Genomic DNA, 25,046 nt, shown 5'->3' on the forward strand with positions numbered 1-25,046 from the left:
TTCCCATTATTAGTCACCCTATCTTGGATGGAGGGTGTGATTTTGAATCTGGAAAACCTGTTTTCAAATCCTGTCTCACTATGTGACCATAGACAAGCCGCTTCATATTTCTGAGCCTGTCTCCCATGTGTAAAATGGGGATAGCAATGTTTGTACCACCCACTTCAACGCTGTTGTGAAGTTCAAAGAACATAATGCATGCTTTACAAAATTTAAAGCTCTTTGTAGATGTCAGTTATCCGTCACCATCAACAACAAACATGTGCTGGTCTCTGTGAAAAATGAATCAATGTCTACAGGTTCTTATTCCTTCATAACTTGTTCATCAAATGATCAACACAGGCATGGACTACTGAAAAAAGACATTAATAACTGAATGTACAATTCATAGGGTCTTAGCTTTAGAACTCGCAGGGATCTAAGAAGCCAACAAATCCAATCCTCATTTTTTCAGATGAAGAAACTGAGGCACAGATTACATGATTTGCCTAGGGTCACATAGTAAGTGTCTAGGGCAGAATTTGAACTCAGACCATTCTGATTGCAAGTCTAGCTCTTTGTCTACTTTACCACATAGGTCTCTTCTACTCACTCCTGAACACAATATAACAAGTAGAGAGAAACTGAGGGTAAGAGAAATTATGCATCTTATCCAAGGTCACACAGGGAGCGAACGGCAGAGTTAGGATGAATACAGGCCTGCTAAGTCTTTTTACTATATAAAATAAAAGTACGTGAATACAGAAAATCATTCTGCATTAAAATTAAATTCAAATGTCTGGCCTATTACTAAGGGGATAGGCTCACCTGAACCTTTAATGGTTTCCCACTTTATCCCACTTCATGCAAGGATTTCTTGGACATAGCCTGGACCTAAGGTTTTTCATCTTCTATTTGAATACTTCCAGGAACAGGACTCCACTATTTAGCAAGGAAACTGAAAGTGTTACATTAGAAGTGAGATTTGAACTCATATCTTTCTGTACAGATTGCACACTTGGGGCATGGAAGAAGAATCGTAAATCAGGCACTTCCAAACATTCATACTTCCACTACCACGTCAACGTGCATGACTTCCTGACCTCCTCCTTCTGCTCTGTCCTATGTCTCTATCTGCCTATAGACCATCTCCACCTAGCTATTCCATCACTACCTTAAGCTCAACTTGGTCAAAATTGAGTTCATCATCTGTTTTCCTCAGGTAGCTGCCTCCCCCCTTCCTAACTTCCATACTTCTAATCAGTGAGATCAACAGTCCTGTCAACTAAGCTGTCTGACTCTTCCCTCTAATATAGTCTAGCTGTCACCAGCCTGTCAGTTGTTCCTTTGAAATATCTCTTGGGTTTGTCCCCTTCATCTCTATTCCCACTGTCACTGCCCTAGAATGATGAAATCATAGGATGTTAGTGATAGAAGGAGCTTCACAGGTCAACGGGGAGCAGCCCATAGCATAAATATACTCTGCTATAGCAAGATGGTTGAGTGGACAGAGTCTTGGCTCTGGAGTCAGAAGACGGGTTCTTGCTTAGTACCTGGGTGACCTTGACTAAGTCACAACTTCCGTGGGTTTCATTTCTCCATTTGTAAGGTGAGAGGATTAGATGAGGTGGTCTCTGAGGTCTTCCTTAGCTCTAAATCTATAATTTTTTGACCTCTGTTGACTGGTTACCCGACTTCCACTTGAAGACATCCAGTGATGCAGAGCTCACTGCCTTTGGAAGGGGCCCATTACATTTTAAGGCCATTCTCATTACTGGGAAGCGATTAACATGTCATTACTTCTGCAGAACTGCAATTACCTTCAAGTGGAGTATCCAGCTTATCTATTTCTTGTCCTGAACAGCTCCTTTCAGAGATATCCTGCCATAAATTCCCCATTGGAAAGTCGGGGAGTCCATGTGCTGAAGCCCTTCTCTGGATCTTTCCATGCCTCATGCTTTGAGGGCAGCCCATGGACTGTCTATTGTAATACTTTGCTCTTACTAATGACCTTTCTGCATCTTTTTTTCCAATTATACATTTCCTAGATAATTTTTGTGTCATTTTTTTTTTGTGCAGCCTTCATCATTATTTATGCACTGCACCCATCTTCTTCTCGCCATTCTCCTTATATAGAGCTGAAATCTGCATCTCTACAGCCTCTACCCACCAGCCTTCTGGGGCCAAGAAAAACAAACCTGATCCATCTTCCACATGACAGTCCTTCACATACTTCATGCTTTAACATTTTGAGGACCTATGATTTCATCAGTGTGGATCCACCCTCCACTGATACAAATCATAGCTCTTCTAAGCCTTAGTAGAGGTTCTTCTTCCTCATAACCAAAAATGGCAATTTAATGAAGACCACCCCCTAATAAGGAATACACAGAGAGGAAACTCCTTCAACCAGTGCAGATGGGTAACTGTCCATCTATTACTCAGAGTCTTAGGGAAGCACTAAAAGGATAAGTGACTTGCCTACACTCACATAGCCAGCATGTGTCAGAAACAGGACTTGAACCTATGTCTTCCTGACTCCAAGGCCAGCTGTCTATCTACTAGGCCAGAATAATATCTGACAGTGCATAAAAGTTTATAAAGTTCCTTGAATGCATGGCATGCTGGGGAAAGCAATTGGCTCAGGAGTCTGAGGACCTGAGTTCAGAACCCATCTCAATTCTACCTCTATGACAGTGGATATGTCACTTAACTTCCCCAGCCCTCAGTATCCTCATCTGTAACATGGGAAAACTGAACCAAATGGCTTCTGAGGTCCCTTCCCACTCTATATCTGTGATCTTGTGATCATTTAATCCTTATGACAACTCTATGAGGTCAGCACTAGAAAGAGGTATCATTTTCCTTCTTTAATAGATATGCGAAACCTTTTCACTTTTTTGGTTTTTTTCATTTTTTTTTCTTTTACAACATGACTGATGTGGAAATATGCTTTACATGATTGCACTTGTATAATCTATATCAGATTACTTGCTGTCTTGGGAAAGAGGGAAGGAAGAGAAGGAGCAAGAAAAATTTGGAACTCAAAATCTTTCAAAAAATGAATGTTGAAAATTGTCTTTATATGTAATTGGAAAAAATAAAATACTATTAAATTAAAAAAAATAGATGTGAGAACTCAAATCCAGTAATTTGTCCAGGTTCACACAGATAGACTGAGGTTGGAGTGCAACCTAGATATTGCTGACTCTATGTTCAGTGCTCTGTTCTCTATGCCATGTTGTCTGATGGGTTATTGTTGTTCAGCCTTCATTTTCAAAGAGGACCAGTCACATCATGGGGTAATATCTTGACTTGTGCATGAACTGGATTGAAGTGAGGCAGAGTACACAAAATCATCACCCTCACTCTCTCTTCCAAAGTCATCCAAGTCCAGTGGCAGGACAACAATCAAGAACACTGGTGATGACTCAGGATGCAGACCAAGCTCTAAGCACTCCACAGTGGCTGCTTCAGCAATTTTCATGGCCACTGGAATAAAAATTGTTCTCAACCATCCATTGCACTGAAGAGGGTCTCCACATGCTTGGGGTTGACAGCCTCCGACTCACCAGTGGGTTTGAGGTCCATTGGCTACCCTCAACCTGGTTTAGTCTGTCTTCTGAAATGGTTTTACTAGGGTATGGTTGCTGCTTATGTTACAGCTTCTTGGAGCCACGGGTGAGAGTCGAGTATCAGGTGGACATCAAAGGTAAATGAACAGCCCTGAAAAGGAATTGGCAAACCCTCATATCATAGGTGCTAATCCTCCCTGAATACTCCATACATCCCTGTCAGATGGGCAACCTATTGGTGGTAAACTTATCCAAAGTAACCTTGATTAATCTTTAGATAACACATATAAAATCAGTTTCCAGGCCCATAATCAAAGCCTTTGCCACGTGGTAGCATGTCCCAGAACCTGGGCTTCACTGGCATAGCTTTTGAGAAACCAGAGTAAAAATGTCTCCTCCGAGGAACAAGGAAGTTCTGGAGTAGGACTTCAGTACAGTTCAAATATTCCATAGAATCACAGAATGCTGGAGCAGAAAGAGCCCTTAAAGTTCACCTAGATCAACACCTGTATTTTGTATATGAGAAAACTGAGTCCCAAAGAAGGGAAATGGTTTACCCAAGATAAAGCAGATAAACAGCAAAGTTTGAGGCTAGAATTCTGGTCTCCTGACTCCCATTCCACCACACTGAAATTTAAAAAACATGTGATAGGGAGATCTCCATTCCCTTACCTCAGTCTCTTTTTTTCCAGAGAAAAATCCTCAATTCCATCAAGCATCCTTCACAGGACTTGGTTTTTCAGTCTCTTCTTCATCTCACTCAGCCTGCTCTGGATGCTCTTCATTTTGTCAATATTGCTTTTCAAATGTAGTACCCAGATGTGAACTGACTGGATCACAAAACCATGGAAAGATCACCCCCTCTGTTCTCCACACTATAATTCTAAGCAGAATCCTAAGCTTTAAATGACATTAGCTTTATTGTTTTGCTGTGTTTTATGGGGGGGGCAGATCTTTCACTCTGTTGACTCATATTGAAATTAACCAAGACCCCTGATGTTTTTCACCTGAACTCCTATTAAGCTAGAGGTGTCTGGTCCTGTATTTTTTTTTTTAATAAAGGCAGTGAAGTTTGGAGGGAAGAGCCTGAATTTGGGGCCAGACGATTCGGGTGTGAATCTCTGTTCTGCTACTTCCTACCTGGGTGATCCTGGGCAAATCTCCTAACCTCTCCAGCCCTCATTTTCCTCATATGCAAAATGAAGAGTAGGGACTAAACAGATAATTTCTACCCTTAAATCTGTGATCTTGGAAGTGATTTTTTTAACCCAAATGTATGCCTTTACATCTATTTTACTAAATTTAGTATTTTTTGGCCAGTCTTTTCACTTTATCAAAACCCTTCTGAGTCCTGATTTTCTCATCATCATTCTACCTACTGTGTGCTGGGACCTCTATTCTAGGAACTGAGGATGCAAAAATTAGAATGGAAAAGTCCCTCTTCTCAAAGAGCTTATATTCTGTCATGTCCTTGAAGAAGTCAATGGAGAGATAAGGTTAGTACAAAGTGATTTGGGAGTAGCGAGGGGAATTTGGGCCTAGGAGTATCCAGAAAGGTGGCACTTAAATTGAACTCTGATGGGGGCTAGGGATTCTAAAAGGAAGAATTCCAGGCATGGGGGATATCCTGTACAAATGAACAGAAGCTGACGGAAAGTTACATGTGAAGAGTAGCAAATGACCTTCCAGGCTTCATGTCACCCACCAAGTTGATAAGAATGCAATCTCTGTCTTCATTAATAAAAGTCATTAATAATTAATAATGTCATTAATAAACATGTTGATCTGAACAGAAACAAGGACTAAGTCCTGTGCTATGCTCTTGGAGGGAGCAGAGGTCAACCTCAATCCATTAATCATTGCTCTTTAGGTAGAGTTATTAATAACCCAGTTCCAAATTAACCTAACTCTACTATCACCCCCAGTCCACATCTCCAGATCCTGTCCACAAGATATTTTTATTATTTGACAAAATATTGATAAAGTTGGTGGAGACTAGAGCATTTCCTTGATCTAATGCCACTTCCATCCTAATCTGTCCCAATGTTGATGCTCTCTGCCCCTTTCTCTCCCAAATGTTTTTTTTTTCCTCTCTTAAGACTGAGTTATCCTATTTTGACCGGGCTGGAAGTGATCACAGGACCTCTCCCACCATTGATTGGCACAGAATCATTAACCTGCTCCATTTCCAGCCTGGACTAGTCTATCTCTGCTTAGATATAACCAGATCAAAAGGGGGAAAAAAGTGAAAAGGAATAAAGTAAATGAAAAAATATGCTTCAATCTGTATTCAGAGTCCATTAGTTCTTTATCTGGATGTTGACAGCATTTTCCTTAGTGAGTCCTTTGTACTTGGATCATTGTGCTGCTGAAAAAATAAAATCACTAGATTTTTAACAGAAGGATCTCAGTTCTAATCTCATCTGATTCTACCTGTGTGACCTTGGGCAGGTCACTTAATGTCCCAATTTCAGTTCTTTCTTTTGTGACATGAAGAGGTTGAACTAGTTGGCCTCTAAGGTCCCTTCCAGACTTGGGGAGAGGAGGGGGTTGGAGCAGGAAAGAAATAAGTCATTCATAGTTGATCCCTTCACAATGTTGTTGATACTGTGTACAAAGTTTTTCTGGTTCTGTTCATTTCACTTTGCATCAGTTCATACAAGTCTTCCCAGGTTTTTCTAAAATCTTCCTGTTCATCATTTCTTATTGCACAATAGTATTTCACTACATTTATATACCACAGGTTGTTCAGTTGTTCCCCAATTGATGGACATCCCCATAGTTTCCAATATTTTGCTACCATGAAAAGGGCTGCTATAAATATATTTGCATATGTAGGTACTTTTATCTTTTTTATGATCTTTTTTGGGATACAGACCTAATAGTGGTACTGCTGGATCAAAGGGTATGCATGGTTTTACAACCCTTTGGTCACAGTTCCAAATTGTTCTCCAGAAAGGTTAGATCACTTTACAACTCCACCAACAATGCATCAGTATCCCAATTTTCCCACATCCCCTCCAACATGAATCATTTTTCTTTTTTTTTTTTTTGCCACATTAGGCAATCTGATACATGTGAGGTGGTACCTCAGATTTGTTTTAATTTGTGTTTTTCTAATCAAAGGTCATTTAGAGCACTTCTTCACTTGCCTATAGATAACTTATTTCTTCATCTGAAAACTGCCTATTCATATCTTTTGACCATTTATCAATTGGGAAAGGCTTGTATTTTCATAAATTTGATTCAATTCTCTATGTATTTGAGAAATGAGGCCTTTATCAGACACGCTTGCTGTAAAGGTTGTTTCCCAGCTTTCTGCTTTCTTTCTAACTTTGGTTGCATTGTTTTGTTTATACAAAAGCTTTTTCATTTAATGTAATCAAATGATCTCTTTTACATTTTGTAATGTTCTTTGTCTCCTGTGTGATCATGAATTCTTCCCCTCCACATAGATCTTACAGGTAGACTCTTCCTTTCACTTCTAATTTGCTTATGTGTCACCATTTGTATCTAAATCATGCACCTATTTTGACCTTATCTTGGTACTCCGTGTGAGATGTTCGACCAAGACTCTTTAGAGATTCCTCTGAGCAATAAACAGGAGATTTTAAGATATGAGGCCCAAAGATTTTCTTGGGGAAATACTCTCAGTGAAATCCACCCATCACCATTTATCAGAGGCTCTTTATCACTTACCCTCACAGAGACTTGCTGAGAGAGGAAGTCATGATTTCTCTTCTAGCATATTCGCAGAGCTCAAGCTCTGAAGTGGAGATTGCACAACTAGTTAGTTACTAAGAGGCAGGGGAGAAATAAAAATATTTCATAGCTCTTGGAACTCATTGGAATATTGGTGCTAACTATTCATAGAGCAAGAAGAACTTTCCCCAGATAGAGCATGTTAAAAATCAGTATTGTTCACACGGAGCACTAATGATTTTATTATAATTTAAATCCAAAGGCTTAATGATTTCTCAAATGAATATTTTTTTAAAACGTGTTTCATAGGCTAACAGGATTTAGAGCTGGAAGAGGCTTTAAGAAAAATCAAGTCCAAACCCTCCCTTTGTGTAGGATGCATGTTACAATGGGACAAGAAAAAATAAAATCACTAGATTTTTAGCAGAAGGATCTCAGTTCTAATCTTGTCTGATTCTACCTGTGTGACCTTGGGCAGGTCACTTAATGTCTCAGTTTCAATTCTCTCTTTTGTAACATGAAGAGGTTGAACTATTTGGCCTCTAAGGTCCCTTCCAGATTTGGGGAGAGGAGGGGTTGGAGCAGGAAAGAAATAAGCATTTATATAGCATCTACTGCATATCAGTCACTGTGCTAAGCACTTTAGAAATACCTCCTCTGATCCTCACAGCAAGTCTGGTAATATATCTTATAGGTAGGTACTATTATTACCCTCATTTTACAGTTGATAAAATTGAGACAACCAGGGGCTAAGTGACTTGCCTAGGGTCACACAACCTGTAAGTATCTGCGCTCAAATTTGGACTTAGGTCTTCCTGAGTCCAAGTCCAGCACTATATTCACTATGTCACCAGCTACCTCTAGGTCTTTTCTAATACTGCATGGGGGTACATGCTATTTGATTTAGGAGAAGAACTAGTTACTTTCTCCTGTCTGGTTCCTATCCTCTTTTTGGTGGTTCTATTTGCTTCTGAGTACTTTGACTCTAATGTTACTTCCTATTTAGTTAACACCTTTAACCTACTCCTCAGGGGGGATGTTTCCTTTCAAACTTGCCAATGGGGAAGAAGAATGTGTATGGGGAAGGGAGAGGAAGTCTAAGGAAAGGGCTTCAGCTCCTTTTCAATTCTTCCCCCATCGGGACCACCTCAAGTTCATTGGATCTGTATGCTGGTCCAGAGGACTGTGTTCTCTGTTCTTTGGGGAAGCTATAAATATATGTCAATAAAATCTTCTTTGATGCTCTGAGCCCCCAGTTTCATTCAGGGAGTGAGTGCTTCCAAAAAGAACAGAATCTATTGATCTCTGTCCTTTGTACCTTGCCAACCATAGTTCTGGAACCTGTATTTAATCCCCTAGGTATACACACAAATCAGTACTTTAATGAGCAACCATGTTGTCTTAGAGAAACCAGTCTCTTCTGAAATAAATGATGAAAAACACAAAATAAGTCCTTAAAAATAAGACTTAGAAAACTAAAATAGATTCATCTCTCCCTTGAGTGAATAGGAAAGGAAGAAAAATCAGGAAGAAAAACTGGGATCACCATTTCTATTCTCAGCAGTACAACAGGGACACCTCTGCATATTAGCTCTATCTGTCTTCCTCTTAGCTCCCAGTTATACAGGTTCTCCTTTATTGCCTCAGCATCTTCATCTCCTTTACCTCCTAACCACTGCCTCTCCCATTTGGGGGCATTTAGGGGCAAAGGGGGTTGCTTTGCCTGTTCATCCTGCTTTCTGCTGTGAGAGCCACGGCCTCGTCACAGTGGTGCTGCTTTGATGTTTTTCTTAACATGCTTGCTCATATCTCTCCTCTCTTGGGTCTCTCCAGAGATCTTTCCAATTCCTAGGAAACTCCTCCCCCCAGAAAGGTGCTACTCTATGATGCTTTTACCCTCCGATCCCAGAAAGGTCGAATAATTTTCCAAAGGTACTTATTAATTACATAGGTAATTAATTACATAGGTAGGATTCAAACCCAGATCTTCTGAATCTCCTGTGACCACCTTCCAACTAAAAGTCACTGTGTATCAAGTTCTATGTTGCCTTGTTTTGTGGGATATTATCAAGTTCTTCAGAAAATTTCGTTACCTCCTCATCCAATGTGATATGTGTTGATTCATAAGCTACAATTATCTTCATGGTATTCTGCTGGCTTACATCCATCAGGAGCAAACAAATCCCACTGACCAAAGAACTCAAGAAGTGGTATTTCTTGTTGAGATTGTGTGTTTGGTGAAGCTGACTGAGCCAATGCTTTTACGCGTCTCTTGAAGTATAACCTGCAAGCTCTCTTTCTAAATAGCTACAACTTCAAAAATTTCAATATTGATGTGTTTCACCTCCACTAATAGTATTTAAACTGAAAGATCATTGGACAAAGGTCTCAAATTAAAAGTATCACCAATTAAATTAATATTTATAGATAACTAAGGAATTAATCGTTTCTTGACTTGATAGACCCATTAGTCCCCTGTTAATAGAGTCACATGGCTAACAGGGACCTTACAGTTTACATAGTCCAACCTAACCCTCCCATTTTACAGATGACAAAATTGAGACCCAGAAAGGACTTAAGGCAGTGAAAGCACTCAAGTGAGACTCCAGTATCTCTGATACCTAATCCAGCAATATTTCCAGCACAAAAATACTACCTTTCTTTGAAGCCAGTTTATAAAAGTTGGACAATATTTAAGGTACCCTGAGATCTGTAATAATGTGGGATAGTGGAATGTAAAGTACACTAAATTAATCATTTAATCTTGTTGAGTCCCTGTTTTTCTCTCTGTACAAGGCAGATAAGTAGTGCAGTGGATAGAGAACTCAACTTAGAGTCAGGAAAACCTGACTTCAAATCCAGCCTCAGATACTTTCCAGCTGTGTGACCCTGGGTAAGTCACTTAACCCTGTTTACCTCAGTTTCCTTAACTCTAAAATGAGGATAATAAAGGCACCTACCTGTTGTGAGGGTCAGAAGAGAATATTTTAAAAGTGCTGAATGCCTGGAATATAGTAGGTACTATATAAATGCTTATTCTCTTCCTCCCTTATTCTTTTTCTCCTGTGTCTACTTAACCTCCTTCACTGAGTTACAGTGATATTTTTTGTTCTTACCCTGAGGAAAAGCACTCTTTTTTTTGGTGGGGGGGCTAAGCAATGGGGTTAAGTGACTTGCCCAGGGTCACACAGCTAGTAAGCGTTATGTGTCTGAGGCCAGATTTGAACTCCGGTCCTCTTGAATCCAGGGCCAGTGCTCTATCCACTGTGCCACCTACCTGCCCCTGAAAAGCACTCTTAATAACATGTATAACTATCATAGTTTCTGCATACTTTTCCATATGATCATCTGAAGTTCACCTATACTATCCAGGTAGTGTCTCTTCCAACAGAGCATAGACTAGGCAGGGGAGAAAAAATTCTAAAGAAAGGAAGAACTGGTGATCTCTCCTTCCCTCCATTTCTAACGAAAGGAGCACATGGCTAATTTTTTTGTGTCCTCTATGTTTCCTCACCTGGGGCTGATCACTGGTGGCTCTGGTCATGCTAAAAATTAAAAATTGCCATGTTTTCTACCATCCCTTCTACCATGTGGGGAAAGGTCACTGGTATTCACTGAGACGAGACAGGCAAAGTCCGTGGCTACATTCCTACTATCTATTGTTCCTTACTACTAAAAAACTTAATGCTACCCAAACCAGGCCTGGAACTCATATTCAGAGGTAGCAGTTCCAGAGCTCAGGCTGCGGTAAGGGGGGCGGGGTGGGCAGGGGAGGGATCAGAGAAGAGGGAAGAGGAGGGAAACCATAAGGCAGGTTATTTAATTTTATGCTGGCTTGCTTTCCCTTCTTCCTTTTTCTCACCTCTTAGTGGAAAACATTGTGAAATAATGAGATTTGCAGACTTGCTTCTCTTTGAGGAGGGAACATTAGTCAGTAAGGAAAGCTCACTTGTGGGAGAAGGAGAGGGAGAGAGAGAGAGAGTTTATGTGTGTAAGAACAGAGACAGAGTCAGAGGGATACAGAGAGAGAAACAGAAAGGGAGACAGAGACAGACAGAGAGGGGAGACCGAGAAAGAGACAGAGAAAGACATGAGAAACAGGGAGAGAGAGAGAGAGAAAGAGGGAGAGACAGAGACAGAGACAGAGAGAAGACATGGGGACAAAGTTATCATAGAAAAAGAAGAGAAGGGGCACACATCCCCAATGCCAGTAGGCAATCAGTAGGCCTCCTTGAGGAGGCCTAAAAGGAATAAAATAAAAGAGCCCATAGATTTGGCATCTAGATTGAGGTAGCCAGAAATGGTGGTCTGAGAGAAGGTGATGTCAATTCTCTTTTATCTCCCACCCACCTCTTAGCTCACCTTCTCACATACTGACCTAAAGTACTATGGGGAAGGGAAAGGAATTCATGAGGAATCAAGAGACCCTTCTTTTACCTTCCTTCTCTTAGCTTCTCCTCCCTTGCCTTCTTCATTCCCTTCTTGGCTCTGCTTCTGACTTTCAGACTTGGTGCATTGCCCCATTCAGGACCTTTCCCCTTTCCTTCTCGGCTCCATTCTGTGTGTTACTCGTCCATTAGATGGTAAGCTGTTTAAGGGCAGGAACTGACTTTTTTTTTCTTGGATTTGCATCCCTAGAACTTAGCACAGTGCTTGGCATATAGTAAGTGCTTCATAAATGCTTGTTGCCTTATCTTGCCTTGCCTACCTCACTCTGTTATGGCAAGACAATCTAACCTTGGGAGCTGGAGTGGTCACAATACATAGTGTAGAAGTGGGGTGGGGAGTTTGACTGATGCCTACAGAGGAGTGAAGAGGGGTAAAAAAGTGGAGAACAGGCCGTAGGTCCCTCTTTTATCTTTCTACAGTGATCTACTCTCAGAAGCCAGGGTTTCTGGACTGTGACCTTCTCACTCATCGTCTACACCTGGGAGCTTTTACACTGGACTATTGCAGAGACCAGGCATTCCCAGACTCCTCTAGAATACTGGGAAGGGATTATCTTCTCCTATGGTCCAGAACTGGGAGATTATAAGCCCTCTCCTACCAAACATTTTATAGATGAGAAAACTGAGACCCAGAAAAGTTCTCTTTTTTCTCCATATGTACATTGTTTTATTTATTTGTTTATTTGTTTATTTATTCATTTATTTTTGTCTGTGAGTGTCTAGTATTTCATCAGAATTAAAAAGTTCTCTGGAAGTTCAGCATACTTGTTCCTTAATAAAAATCTCCCACATTGGTCTTCATTTTAATTTTGTGTGTTTGTCTAATATACATGCCTGCTTTCCAGGAGAGAATAAGAGAAAGAGAGAGACAGAGACAGAGACAGAGACAGGGACAGAAGAGAGAGTCAAGAGAGAGACATAAAGTGAGATAGTCTGACAAATAGCCACACACACATACAGAAGCAAGAATGAGAGACAGGGATGGCTATACCTACAACTGAAAGTTCCTGAGGCTCAGAAGGCTAGTGTGGCAGGAAGAACACTAAACAAAAAGGAAAGAGGCCTGGAGTCTAGCCTCAGCTCTGCCACGAGGTGACCCCGGGCAAGCTGCTTTCCCTTCCAGCCTCAGTTTCTCTACATGAAAAATCATGGATTTGTACTAAATGATCCGTAAAGTCACTCCAGGCTAGAATAATCTTTCTTGTCTGATTCCAGCTCTAAAGCCTACAAATCTAGTGTTCTGCTAAATAAACTTGGGAGCAGAATGCACTTCCCCCGCCCCTCTCATCCCTAGGCAAGAGGCCAACCCTGACTAAGCAGAAAGCATTAACATTTGGATGCCAGCAGGCAGCAGTCACAGAAAGAGCAGCACGGGGTCCAATCCTCATCTCCCCATATGACAGTGACTCACATCCCTCCCTCTCTCTAGACTCACTAGTAACCAGGTAACCAGGCCCAAGTCTACCCTGCGAATCCAGGCCACAGAAAGTGATCATATGCAGATACTGGTCCCTCTGAAGACACTCATTTCCTGACCCTCCTGAGGAGGTTCAGTGGGCCTCTGGGTTCACTTAGGGGCACCTGGAGAGCCCTGATACAACCTCATGTGACAACTCTGCTCCTGGCCCTTGCAGACTTAAAATGCGGAGTTCTCCTTCAAGGTAATAAGACGGGAAGGTGGAGCTTCTAGTGTTGGGGTTGGAGTTGGGAAAAGACACGAGGGGGAATCTGGGGAGGATTCTAATCAAGTGGCTTGAGGGCCCAAGTGACCCCTGGGTGACTGAGGAAGTAGAATGTGATGAAAGGCAGTTGCTGTCACCATGCTTCCTGGTAATATATCAGTTCCTCCCTTCCCTATACCTACTCCCAATTCCCCCCAATCCAGCCCAATCAGAACAGTCCCTACCCACCCCCCACTTCTTGGCTGGAAAATTTAGCATGGCGTAGTAGATATAGAGCTAGCCACTGAGTCAGAAAGACCAGAGTTCAAATCTTACTGCTGATGCGTAACCCTAGGTGAGGCATATACTCTTTTAGTATCCCCAGGCAGCTCTTTAAGGCCATAAATTCTACTTGAGTTACCTATCTGCATCAATGGAGGGAATTGCCACAGCAGAAGTTGCCTACATAGGTGAAATCATGTATCTGGTCAAATATATCCCTCGTGGAAAATGCCTGTTTTTGGTAGAGTACTTGCTTCCAAGGTGATTTTGTGATGTTACACCTTGAGATGTCCTTTAATTTGTGACCACTGTCTCCTGCTAGAGTCACCCCCAAGTGGAGATTAATCAGAGACATCACCTCAGGCCCCGAACTTCAGGGGCTGACGTGCTGCTGACAGATGGGGAGAGACTCAGGGAAGCAGTGGGAAGAAGGCGATTCTGCCAGCCCATATTTTAGCTTACTTCAGGGGCAAAAGCATGAGGTAGAGGGTCTAAGACAGAACCCCAGCTGTTCTACATCCTGGCTCTGTAACCTTGGTGAGGTCCTGGGCTGTGATTGTCTTTTCTGTAAGGTATGAGGGTGGGACAAGATGATATCTAAGGATTCATAGCTCCAATTCTATGCTAGTTCGTGAGCACATAATAACCCATATTTAAGACCTACAAGATATTTTCCTCTCTACAACCCTATGGGAGAAGTATTCAATATTTATTGCCATTTTACAAATTCATTCATTCTTCCACTCACTAAACAGGAAATCTCTGCTATGCGCAGTACTTTATCCTGAGTTCTGGGGATTCAAAGACAAATATAATACAAAACTTACTCTTAAGTCTCTAGCAACTTACAATCTACTGGAGCAGGGCAGAGGACAGGACAAATACACACAAAATTGGTTCAGTAGAAAAAGTGCTATATTTGGAGTCAGGAGTCCTGGGTTCAGATCCCAACTTTCCCAGTTTTCATCTGTAAAACCTTGGGCAAGTCATAATATTCACCAAGATTTATCCAGTGCTTTAAGGTTTGCAAAGCATTTTACCCATAATTTGATCCTCATAGTAGCCCTGAGAAGGGCCATCTCTGTGAGGGATATTATCATCCTCATTTTACAGATGGGGGAACTGAAGCTGAGAATTGAAGTGACTGACTTGAAGTCTAGTGCTGTATCCATTACATTAACCTCCTAACCTCAGTTTCATTATCTGTTAAATGTGGCAAATGGATGTGATAGCCTCTAAGGTCCATTCCAGGTCTAAATCTGTGGTCCTGCAACCTTGCAAGGGTGTTTGAGAGAGTAAAGGAGAAGTCCAAGCAAAGAGCTTTGAAAATTTTGAGAGAAAACTTCTATACAAGTCAAGGATGGGAAGAAAGGCTTCTAAGAGAAGTGGATCCTAAGCAAGGCCTTCAAAGTAGGATGGGTTTGCAACTGATAGAGCTGGGGTTTGGATGCACACCAAGTGTGGAGAATGTTGTGAGCAAAGGCCAGTAAGTAGAAATCATGGCATATGGCCATGTTTGTGGGTACGTAGAATATGGGAAGGATGATGGCATGAGAAAAAGCTGTGATGGTCATAATTCATAGATTTAGAGCTAGAAGAGACGTTAGTCTTATTTTACATATGAGAAAAATGAAGTTTGGAGAGGGTGTGATTTGCCTACGATCAAATAGATAAGAAGTAGCAGGGCTGGAATTCAAACCAGGATTCTCTATTATTCTGCCTTTCCATAGTTTGGAGCCAACTTGTGGAAAGGTTTAAATGTCAGAATCAGGTATCCGTACTTTATTTGGTAGGCAATGGAGAGTTGCTGAAGGTTTTTGAGTAAATAGGGGACATACCAGAAAAATTAATTAGAAAGAAAAAGAAAGATGATTGAAACAGTGACGGGAAAGAGGGGATGTCAAGGATGTACACTGAAGAAGAGATGGCTGTTAAAACAGTTCAGGTGAGATGCCATGAAGGGCTGAACAAAGGAAGAATCTTAGGATGGGCAGATGACTTGGCTAAGATCCAACAGATTATAAATGGCTCCTTGCCTGCTGTCTACAAGCATATCCCCTGTCCTTAAGAAACTTTCACTTGACTCCATAGTTCCTCAAGTTCTCTTCCCATATTGCTCCTCCCTATGCCAGTCAAACTCCTAAGGGGAGGAAGTCTGTAGTTATTGCCTCCACTTCCTCACCTCCCACTTATTTTTCATAATCTGGCTTCTTATAATATATAAATAATCTTATAATCTGGCTTCCAGCTCTATCACTCAATTAGAACGTTTTATGCTGTTACTAGTGTGAGAATAATCTTCTTCTTCTGATACTGGGACAATATTCACAGTCTAGATGGTAGTGTGGTAGTATTAAGTGGTGGTATTGGGAAGAATATGCTGTTCTCTATAGGATAAAATTCAAACATTTCTGTCCTTAAAAGTGTCTGGAGGGGCAGCTAGGTGGCACAGTGGATAGAGCACCGGCTCTGGAGTCAGGAGGACCTGAGTTCAAATACGGCTTCAGACCAAACACTTGATACTTACTAGCTGTGTGACCTTGGCCAAGTCACTTAACCCCCTTGCCTAACAAAATAAAATAAAAAAAAGAATTATCAAAAAAGTGTCTGGAATGGTGCAGCTTCTCTCTTGAAACTGGAAGTCAGAAGTCCAGGATCTCTGTTCTCTCCATCTTTAACCTTATACAGGGGCATTTAGTAATCACTCTCCACTAAGAAGGAGAGAATCTCATGCAATAGAGTTTGAGATTCAAGTTATGCCTCCAAGGATCAACTCAGGGCTCAACTTCTCAGTGAAACCTACTCCCTCCCCTTATTTGTTAGTCCTCTCTCCTCCCTCAGTTTCCCTTGATGTTGCTGTTGAGTCTTTTCAATTGTGTTTGACTGTGTGTGACCCATTTGAGATTTTCTTGGCAAAGATACTGGAGTGGTTTGCCATATCTTTCTCCATCTCATTTTATAGATGAGGAAACTGAGGCAGACAGGGTTAAGTGACTTGCCCAGGATCGCACAGCTAGTAAGTGTCTGAGGTCAAATTTGAACTCAGATCTTCCTAACTTCAGGCATGGCACTCTACCTTCTGTGCCACTTACCCTCCCAACTCAATGTTCCTTGCACTTTACTTATTTGTGTGCATGTAGAATCCATCCTACTTCCACTCCAACAGCAACCAATAGAATGTAAGCTTCCTGAGGGTAGGGACTATTTTGCTTCTATCTTTGAATCCCCAGGGCAGAACACAGTGCTTTGCACAGAGTAGGTGCTTAATATTTGTTGAATTGAATGTAATTGAATTCTCAGGGTCATGTAGGTAATAACTGACAGAGCCCAACTCAGGTCTTCTGACTCCAAATCCCCTCAGTTTTTCCCTCTGTCCCATATCATGATGCAGTCTCTGACATGGTTTCATTCTCCCTCCCATTCTCTGTTTGAGTATGCCCCTGCTTGTCAATGTCGGTGGATATAACTGACTGTAGAGTTCATGTTCATTTTAGCCATCTTCCAGATGGAAACCCCCAGACAAATCCAGGAGGACAAAATCAGGCAGCCTGTGGCAATCCAAAATCCTGACCACACAAAGGTATGCCCAAGAACCAGCTGGAGGAATTATTTTTCTGCCTAGGATTCAATGCCTGAGGTGATGTTTCTGAATGGGACCAGAATCTTTTATGAGTAGTGATATCAGAGAGGGAAAAGAGGAGCTAAGCTTTCCTGTGTCCCAGAGCAATTCACCTTGCCTGTGACCTTCACGGTATATTGATGGTTTCATAATGGACATCCCAGAATACAGAATCAAAGAGAATAGGAAAGCACGTTATTGGTTCCAACTATTCAAGCTTATCCAAGCTTTTAACTTTAAAAGCCTTAGAGAAATGACTTCTGTTTTGTTTTACATCTCACCCGATAGTTCTTGACATGCAAACCAATTAGCATTTCATGATGGCATGAAATAACGCAGGGAGCTGACGACCCTTCTCCCCTCCCATCCCCCTTTTGCTAACACATGTTTGCTCTCAGTTTCTGGGTTTATATTGCTACTTACTGCACCTCTGTAACTTACAGCGGGTCCAAATGAGTGCACAACAGTGCTCAGTCTTAGAAAGCCTTGCAAGGGGAAAGGCAAGGAAGGGCTCACTAGCTGTGGACAAGCTGTTTGTTTCTGATTTTATAACTTTTAAATATTTCAAATGACTTTTTTTTTTGTAGCTGTGACTGAATACAATACAAGATCACAAGATACTAGAAGACACACCCAAATGCTAAGCTACATTTTTGTTCCAGCTGAGGACAAGGAATTTTGTTGAGGGTGAGGAGGGAGTGTGGAGGGGGTGGAAAAAGGCAGGGCCCATTATTGTAAGGAGATGGAATCTGGTATTTTTCTAAGACTTGTCCCATTATACTAATGAGCATCTGATTCAGAACTGTATCTCCTTTGAAGACCCCTGAGTTTCCTCCAAATGGGCTCTGCTAAGATTTCATAGGAAAAAATAAAAGGGGACTTGGTTTTCCTGCTTTGTCCTTGTAGGGGGCATTTCTATATGTAATAGTTGCTTTCTACTTGTCTGGCACTGTGTAATGAACTCTGGGAAACGTGAGCCAGCACCAACTGAGCATGTGACCCTGAGAAGGTCACTTCCCCTCTCAGATCCTCAGTTTCCTCATTTATGAAATAGGGAAAATTGCACTATTTCACAGTATTGATGTTAAGAAACCAGTTTTTTTTAATGTAAGACAGTTTAGAAAAATAAATTCTTTTCATTATTGTCATTAATATGACTATTATTATTATGATTTCTCAATTTATATATGGAGAGGGGAGAATCAAAATACAAGGCAGCCAAGGACAACTCAAATCGACTTATGAAGTTGGGAAGTGAGGTTTAATGGAGAGAGTGCTAGATCCAGAATCACGGGATCTGGGTTCAAATCTTGACTCTTACTACCTTGTGACCTTGGGAAAATCAGAGAACCTCTTTGCCATCATTTTTCTCTTTTGTAAAATGTAAGAATTAGACTAGATGATCTCTACCATCCCTTTTGGATTTAAGTCTATGTCTTTATTCATTCAGTCATTCATTAATGCATTTATTTGTTTGTCTGTTTTTGTAATTTAGTCTTTCCATACTGAAATTACAGGATTTAGAGTTGGAAGGGGACCCAGAGACCATTTAAATTAACCTATTCATCTTACATTTGAAAAAACTGAGTTACAGAAAAGTTATATTATTTTTCCAAGATCACATAATAGCAGAGTCATGGATTCTTTAAAACAGCAAGGCATAGTGGAAAGAGGGCTGAATTTGGAGCAAAGAGACTAGGTTTGAATTCCTGAGCAAGTCATTTCATCTTTGAGGGCCCCAGTTTCCCCAACTCTAAAATGAGAGTGTTGGAGTAGATGAACTTTAAAGTCTCTTTCAGCACTAAATCTATGGTCTCAAGTCTTAACACTACAAATCAAGAGTTCTCTTTCAGTACATAGTGGTGCCCAGAATAACGCTCTATCAGAGAATGCAAAAGCCCCAGAACTCTTATATGGGATAACAATTCTCTCAGAGCTCTAAGAATATTTCTTCTCTCAGGTTATTTTTCATTAGAGGATTTCCAAGAATGTGTTAATGCTGAGCCCCTCCATGACAACTACATTTGGAATTTCTGCCACTGTGGGTGAGGTGTTATTTGGATGAAGGTCTCAGGATACCATTAAGTGACTTTCTCTTTTATTGCCCTGGGACTGAAAGAGTTAACCTGTTCCAAAGTATGCTGCTTCTATCCCCACATCCAGACTAGTTGACCCCCTTGACAGAATTCAGTGCCTCATCTGCCATTTTCTCCCATTATAGATGGAAAGAGCTATTGGGAAAGGAAGGTTACATGACCCTTAACACCATTTCTAAAATCTGGCACCTGAGAATTGACTCTCTTACCCACAATGGATCTTGCCACCTTACAATGGAGGACCCATTTTCTGTCCAAGAGAGCTTGTGATATATTCATTTCTTCAATAAACATTTAAGTTCCTACTATGTACAAAGCTCCATACTAGACACCAAGACATCAAGATTAGTTTACAGGCACAAAGTTATCTAAAACACAGCTGAAGAATTTCAAAAGCGGATAAGCAATAAACAGAGGCAGGATGGTGCATTGGATAGAGTGTTAGCCACGGTCAAGAAGACTCAGGTTCAAGTCCCATCTCTGAAACATACTAAATGTGTGATCCTGGTAAACCTCTTGACCTCTTGGCAAATCTCTAAGACCATAAGTTGAATAATCCAAATTCCCTATAAAAAATGAAATCATAGATCCCTGACCTTGCTCCCCACCCCCCATATACAAACACAGAAAACCCAGGCCTAATATGTGACCTTTAAAGATATCTGCATGGTCAAAATAAAGTCTGACATGCAGTAAAAAGAAAGGAAGGACTTTATTGACGGGAGTGTTTCAAGACAGCTTCCTGGAAGAGCAGGGACATTTGAACAGGACTTTAAAAGATGTGGAGGAATTAAGTATGAAAAGAGAGAAGGAGGTTATTTTAGGTATAGGAAACACTGTTAACAAAGACACAGAGGCTGAAGATTTTAAAGGGGGGAGGGGTTGTCTGACACAACATTATCAAGTTTTACTGAGCGTGTGGAAGGGAAGAAAGTGGGCAAGACTGGAAAGGCAACATGGCCAATGACTGCAACAAAGAATGGTAAATGGAAAGAATTAGTCAATCATTATCAAGCACTGCTTGATGCCAGGCACTGTGCTAAACACTTGGAATACAATAAGAGACAAAAGACAGGTCTTGTCCTCAAAGCACTTATGATCTAATGGAGGAACAGCTTACACTTTAATGAAAAAACAACAAAACCAACAACAATAAACTGAACCATTATCTAAGGATAAAGATCAATGATTTTAGAGAAAAGTTGAGAAAATGAACCCCCTATACTATTACATTTTGTGGATGTATTGGTTGGTTTTGCCAAATTGCTTCATTTGCCTCCTCCCAGGCATGTGCATACATGCACACGCACGTGCACACATACACACACACACACACACCACACAGCCCTTTTTAAAAAACTCTTTGTTACAAGGGTTGGCTACATGGGTAGAGGATGAGCTAGAAAGAAAGATAGATAGACACACACACATACACACTCACAAAGAGAGAGAATGTATTAAGTGCTTACTATGTGCCAGGCACTATGCTAGTACTGAGGATTAAAAAGAAAAGAAAAAATGGACCCTATTCTCAAGGAGTTTACATTCTAAAAGGGAGGGATATATTAAGAAATGAATGTGATGAAAATATTGATAAAAAATTTTAGAGAAAAAATTACTGTGGTGTCAATTTTTTGGAGGGCCTTGAACCCAAATAAGATATAAAAATTGTATTCAGTAGGCAAAAAGGAGCCACTGAAGAATTCTGAGCAAAGGAACAAATGACTGCATGCCATAGACATGTACTGAGTTAGGGCTGAATGTAACTAGTTTTGCTTATGCACCTGACCCTTCTCTGTGTTAGATATATGCATAGAACTATGCTTCTGGCTACAATTGGCTGGTGCTCTGTGTTATTCAATCAAAGCTCCATCCCTAAACTAGCTTATCCGACACAAATGGAGAGTAGATAACTTATAAGGGTTATCAAAGTGTGGTCTGGGGGCTCCTGGTGTCCCTGAGAGCCTTTCGGGGGGTCTCTAAAGTCAAAACTATTTTCATAATAATACTGAAACGTTTAAATTTCTAATAAGTTAATCACTGATAGATATAAAGCATATAAACTAAAGCTGTTTGAGGGGAAGGAATCCTCAATTTTTGAGATTGTGAAGGGGGGAGAAGTGGAGTCAAGATGGTAGAGTGAAAGCAGTATTTTGCCACTCTCTCCCAGCATACCCCTTCCAAAACAACCTGAAAAAAAAAGTCAAACCATATTGTAGGCAGGAAAGACACTTAAAAGTCACAACTTACACAATTTACAAGAGACATACCTTAAAAAGAAAAAAAAATGCCACTCAGAGTTAAATTAAGGAGCTAGGGCAGAATCTACCATTCTTCACCTGAAGTAAAAAAGCAAAAAAAAAAAAAAAGGTTGGGGTAGCAATTATGATTCCAGACAAAGAAAAAGCAAAAATAGACATCAGGAAAACTACGTTTTGCTAAAAGGTACTACAGAAAATGAATTAATGTTAATACTGTACATATATGGACCAATGACACAGCAACCAAATTCTTTAAGGAAAAGTTAAATGAGTTACTGGAGGAAAATTGACAATAAAACCATAATACTGGAGGGCCTCAATTTACTCTTCTCAGATGTAGATAAATCTAACCATAAAATAGAAAGAAAGAAAGAAAGAAAGAAAAAAAGAAAGAAAGAAAGAAAGAAAGAAAGAAAGAAAAGAAGTTAAAGAGATGAATAGAATTTTAGAAAAGTTAAATATGGTGTACCTTTGGAGAATATTGAATGGGAATGAAAGGGACAATACCAATTTCTCAGCTGGATATGGCACCTTCACAAAAAAATGACCATGTATTAGAGGATAAAAACCTCACAAACAAATATAGAAAAGCAGAAATACTAAATGCAACCTTTTCAAATCATGATGCAATAGTTAACAATTTGCTTTTGAAGCATAGATTAAAAATTAATTAGAAACTAAATAGTCTAATGCTAAATAATGACTGGATCAAAGAACAAATCATAAAGCGATCAATAAATTCATCAGAGATAATGAGGACAATGAAACAACATACCAAAACTGTGGAATGTAGCCAAAATAGTATTTAGGGAAAATTTTATATCTGTAAACACTTACGTTAACAAAAGAGAAAAAGAATAGATCAAGAAATTAATTCAAGCAACTTTAAAATAACTCAAAAAATAACAAATTTCAAAGCTCAATTAAATACCAAAATAAAAATCCTTAAAAATCAAAGGAGAAATTAATTAAATTGAAAGTATAAAAAATGAACTAATAAAGCTTTTTTTTATGGAGGAAAAACAATAAAATAGACAAACCATTGCTAATTTGATTTTATAAAAAGAAAGAAGACTAAATTACCAGTACCAAAAATGTGAAAGGTGAATGCACAACTAATAAAGATGAAATTGAAGTGAATATTAGGAGTTATTTTGCCCAATTATATTCCAATAAAACTGGCAATCTAAACAAAACTGATATTTACAAAAATATAAATTGCCCAGATTAACACAACAGGAAATAGGATATTTAAAATAAATCTATCTTGAAAAAAGAAAATGAACAAGCCATAAGTCATATCCCTAAGGGGGTGGGGGGGGAGACCCAGGACCAGCTTGATTTACAAGCAATTTCTACCAAATATTTAAAAAACAATTAAAACCAATACAATATAAATTATTTGAAAAATTCAGGTAAAGAATGAGCCCTACAAATTCTTTCTATGATACAAATATGGTTATGATACTTAAACCATGGAGAGCAGGAAAAGAAAACTATAGACCAATCTCTCTAATGAATATTGATGCAAAAATCTTAATAAAACACTAGCAAAGGGATTATAACAATTTATTACAAAGATCATATGCAAATACCAAACTCAATTTATGCCAGGAGTGCAGAACTGGTTAATATGAGAAAAACCATTAAGATAATTAACTATGTCAATAACAACAACAACAAAAAAAAATTTGATTATATCAATAGATACAGAAAAGGCTTTTGACAAAATATAGCACCCCTTCTTATTTAAAAAATAAACCACTAAAAGCACAGAAATGAATGAAGTTTTTTTCCCCTTAGATTAGTTTCTTTTTCAAAAAATTTTTAACATTTGTATTTAAAATTTTGAGTTCCAAATTCTATCCCTAGCAGTCGCTTCCAGGAGCCAAGATGGTGGAGTAAAAAAGTAGTCGCTCACACCCTTCCCTATCAACCTCTGGAAGCCCAGAAAATATCACCCCAGGAAAAACCCTGGAACAGCTGAACCAGAAGAAAGATGGGGAGCACCAATCTAGTAGCCCAGTAACCTTGAGGGATTAACGAGAAAGGCCCTTCTTCCCCTGGGGGAAGGAGAGCAGTACGGAATGGGAGGTATCCCAGCAAGCTAGTGGAAAGCCCCATTTTAGCACACTAGGAGGAGATCCTGATACCCAGGTGGTGGAGCAGGCAAACACCAACACCTGGACCTCTGAGTGCCTAAATGAGGGTGGGGTAACCAGTGGAAACCAGCTCAGAAAATCACCATGTGCCTCAGCATTCTACAGTTACCAGGTCTCCCAGTTCCTCAGCAAAAATAAGAGAAGCAGCACTACAAGGGCCCCAGGTGGATAAACACCCTACAACATCCATCTGAAAGGAGCTGAAGAAAGTGAAAGGAAAGGAAAAGCAGGCAACCCAGAGTTGCCCTAGAGTTCTAGCCTTGCTGATTCCAGCCCAGCACCAGACAAGCTGCCAGAACCCTACAGTCTCCAATTGCCAACGTAGGAGGTCCCAGCACACAAAGCCAGTGACCAAGACCTAGGATCCCAACACAAGAAGCTTGGGTCAATGCCCTCTGCTCCCCAGCAGGAGAGGTCAATCTCTTTAAAGGCCAGGGAAAAATCAAACACCATGAGCAAAAAGAAACATACAATAGATTCGTATTATGAGAACAGTGAAGAACAAGGCAGAAATTCTGAAGAGGACAACATTGTCAACAAACCCACATCTGGAACCTCAAAAGAGAATATGAACTGGTCTTAAGTCCAAAAAGCCTTCTTCGAAGAGCTCAAGAAGGATTTTAAAAGTCAAATGAGAGAGGTAAAAGAGTCCCTAAAAAATGCAATTGGTCAGGGGCAGCTAAGTGGTGCAGAGGACAGAGCACCAGCCCTGAAGTCAGGAGTACCTGAGTTCAGATCTGGCCTCAGACCAAACACTTGATACTTACTAGCTGTGTGACCCTGGGCAAGTCACTTAACCCCAATTGCCTAAAAAAAAAAAAGTGCAATTGGTCAACTGGAAAAAAAAATACACTGAAGAAAACAAGTCCCTAAATAATACAATTGGTCAACTGGAAAAGAGTACACTGAAGAAAACAAGTCCTAAATTCTATCCCTCCCCCCTTCTTAATATGGTAAGCAATCAGATATAGGATATATATGAGCAATTATGTAAAACATGTCCATATTAGTCATTTTGTAAAAGAAGACTCAAAAGAAAAAATGAAAGAAAGAAAATGAAAAATAGCATGTTTCAGAATGTATTCAATCAATAACTGTTCTTTCTCTGATTAGTCCTTTGGGATTGTCTTGGATCATTGTATTGCCGAGAATAGGTAAGTTATTAACAATTCTTCACCAAGCCATATTGTCATTATGATGTACAACAGTCTCCTGGTTCTGTTCACTTCACTATGCATCAGTTCATGTAAGTCTTTCCAGG

This window comes from Phascolarctos cinereus, unplaced genomic scaffold (assembly GCF_003287225.1).
Source record: "Phascolarctos cinereus isolate Bilbo 61053 unplaced genomic scaffold, phaCin_HiC Scaffold_2;HRSCAF=192, whole genome shotgun sequence".
Taxonomy (NCBI): Eukaryota; Metazoa; Chordata; class Mammalia; order Diprotodontia; family Phascolarctidae; genus Phascolarctos; species Phascolarctos cinereus.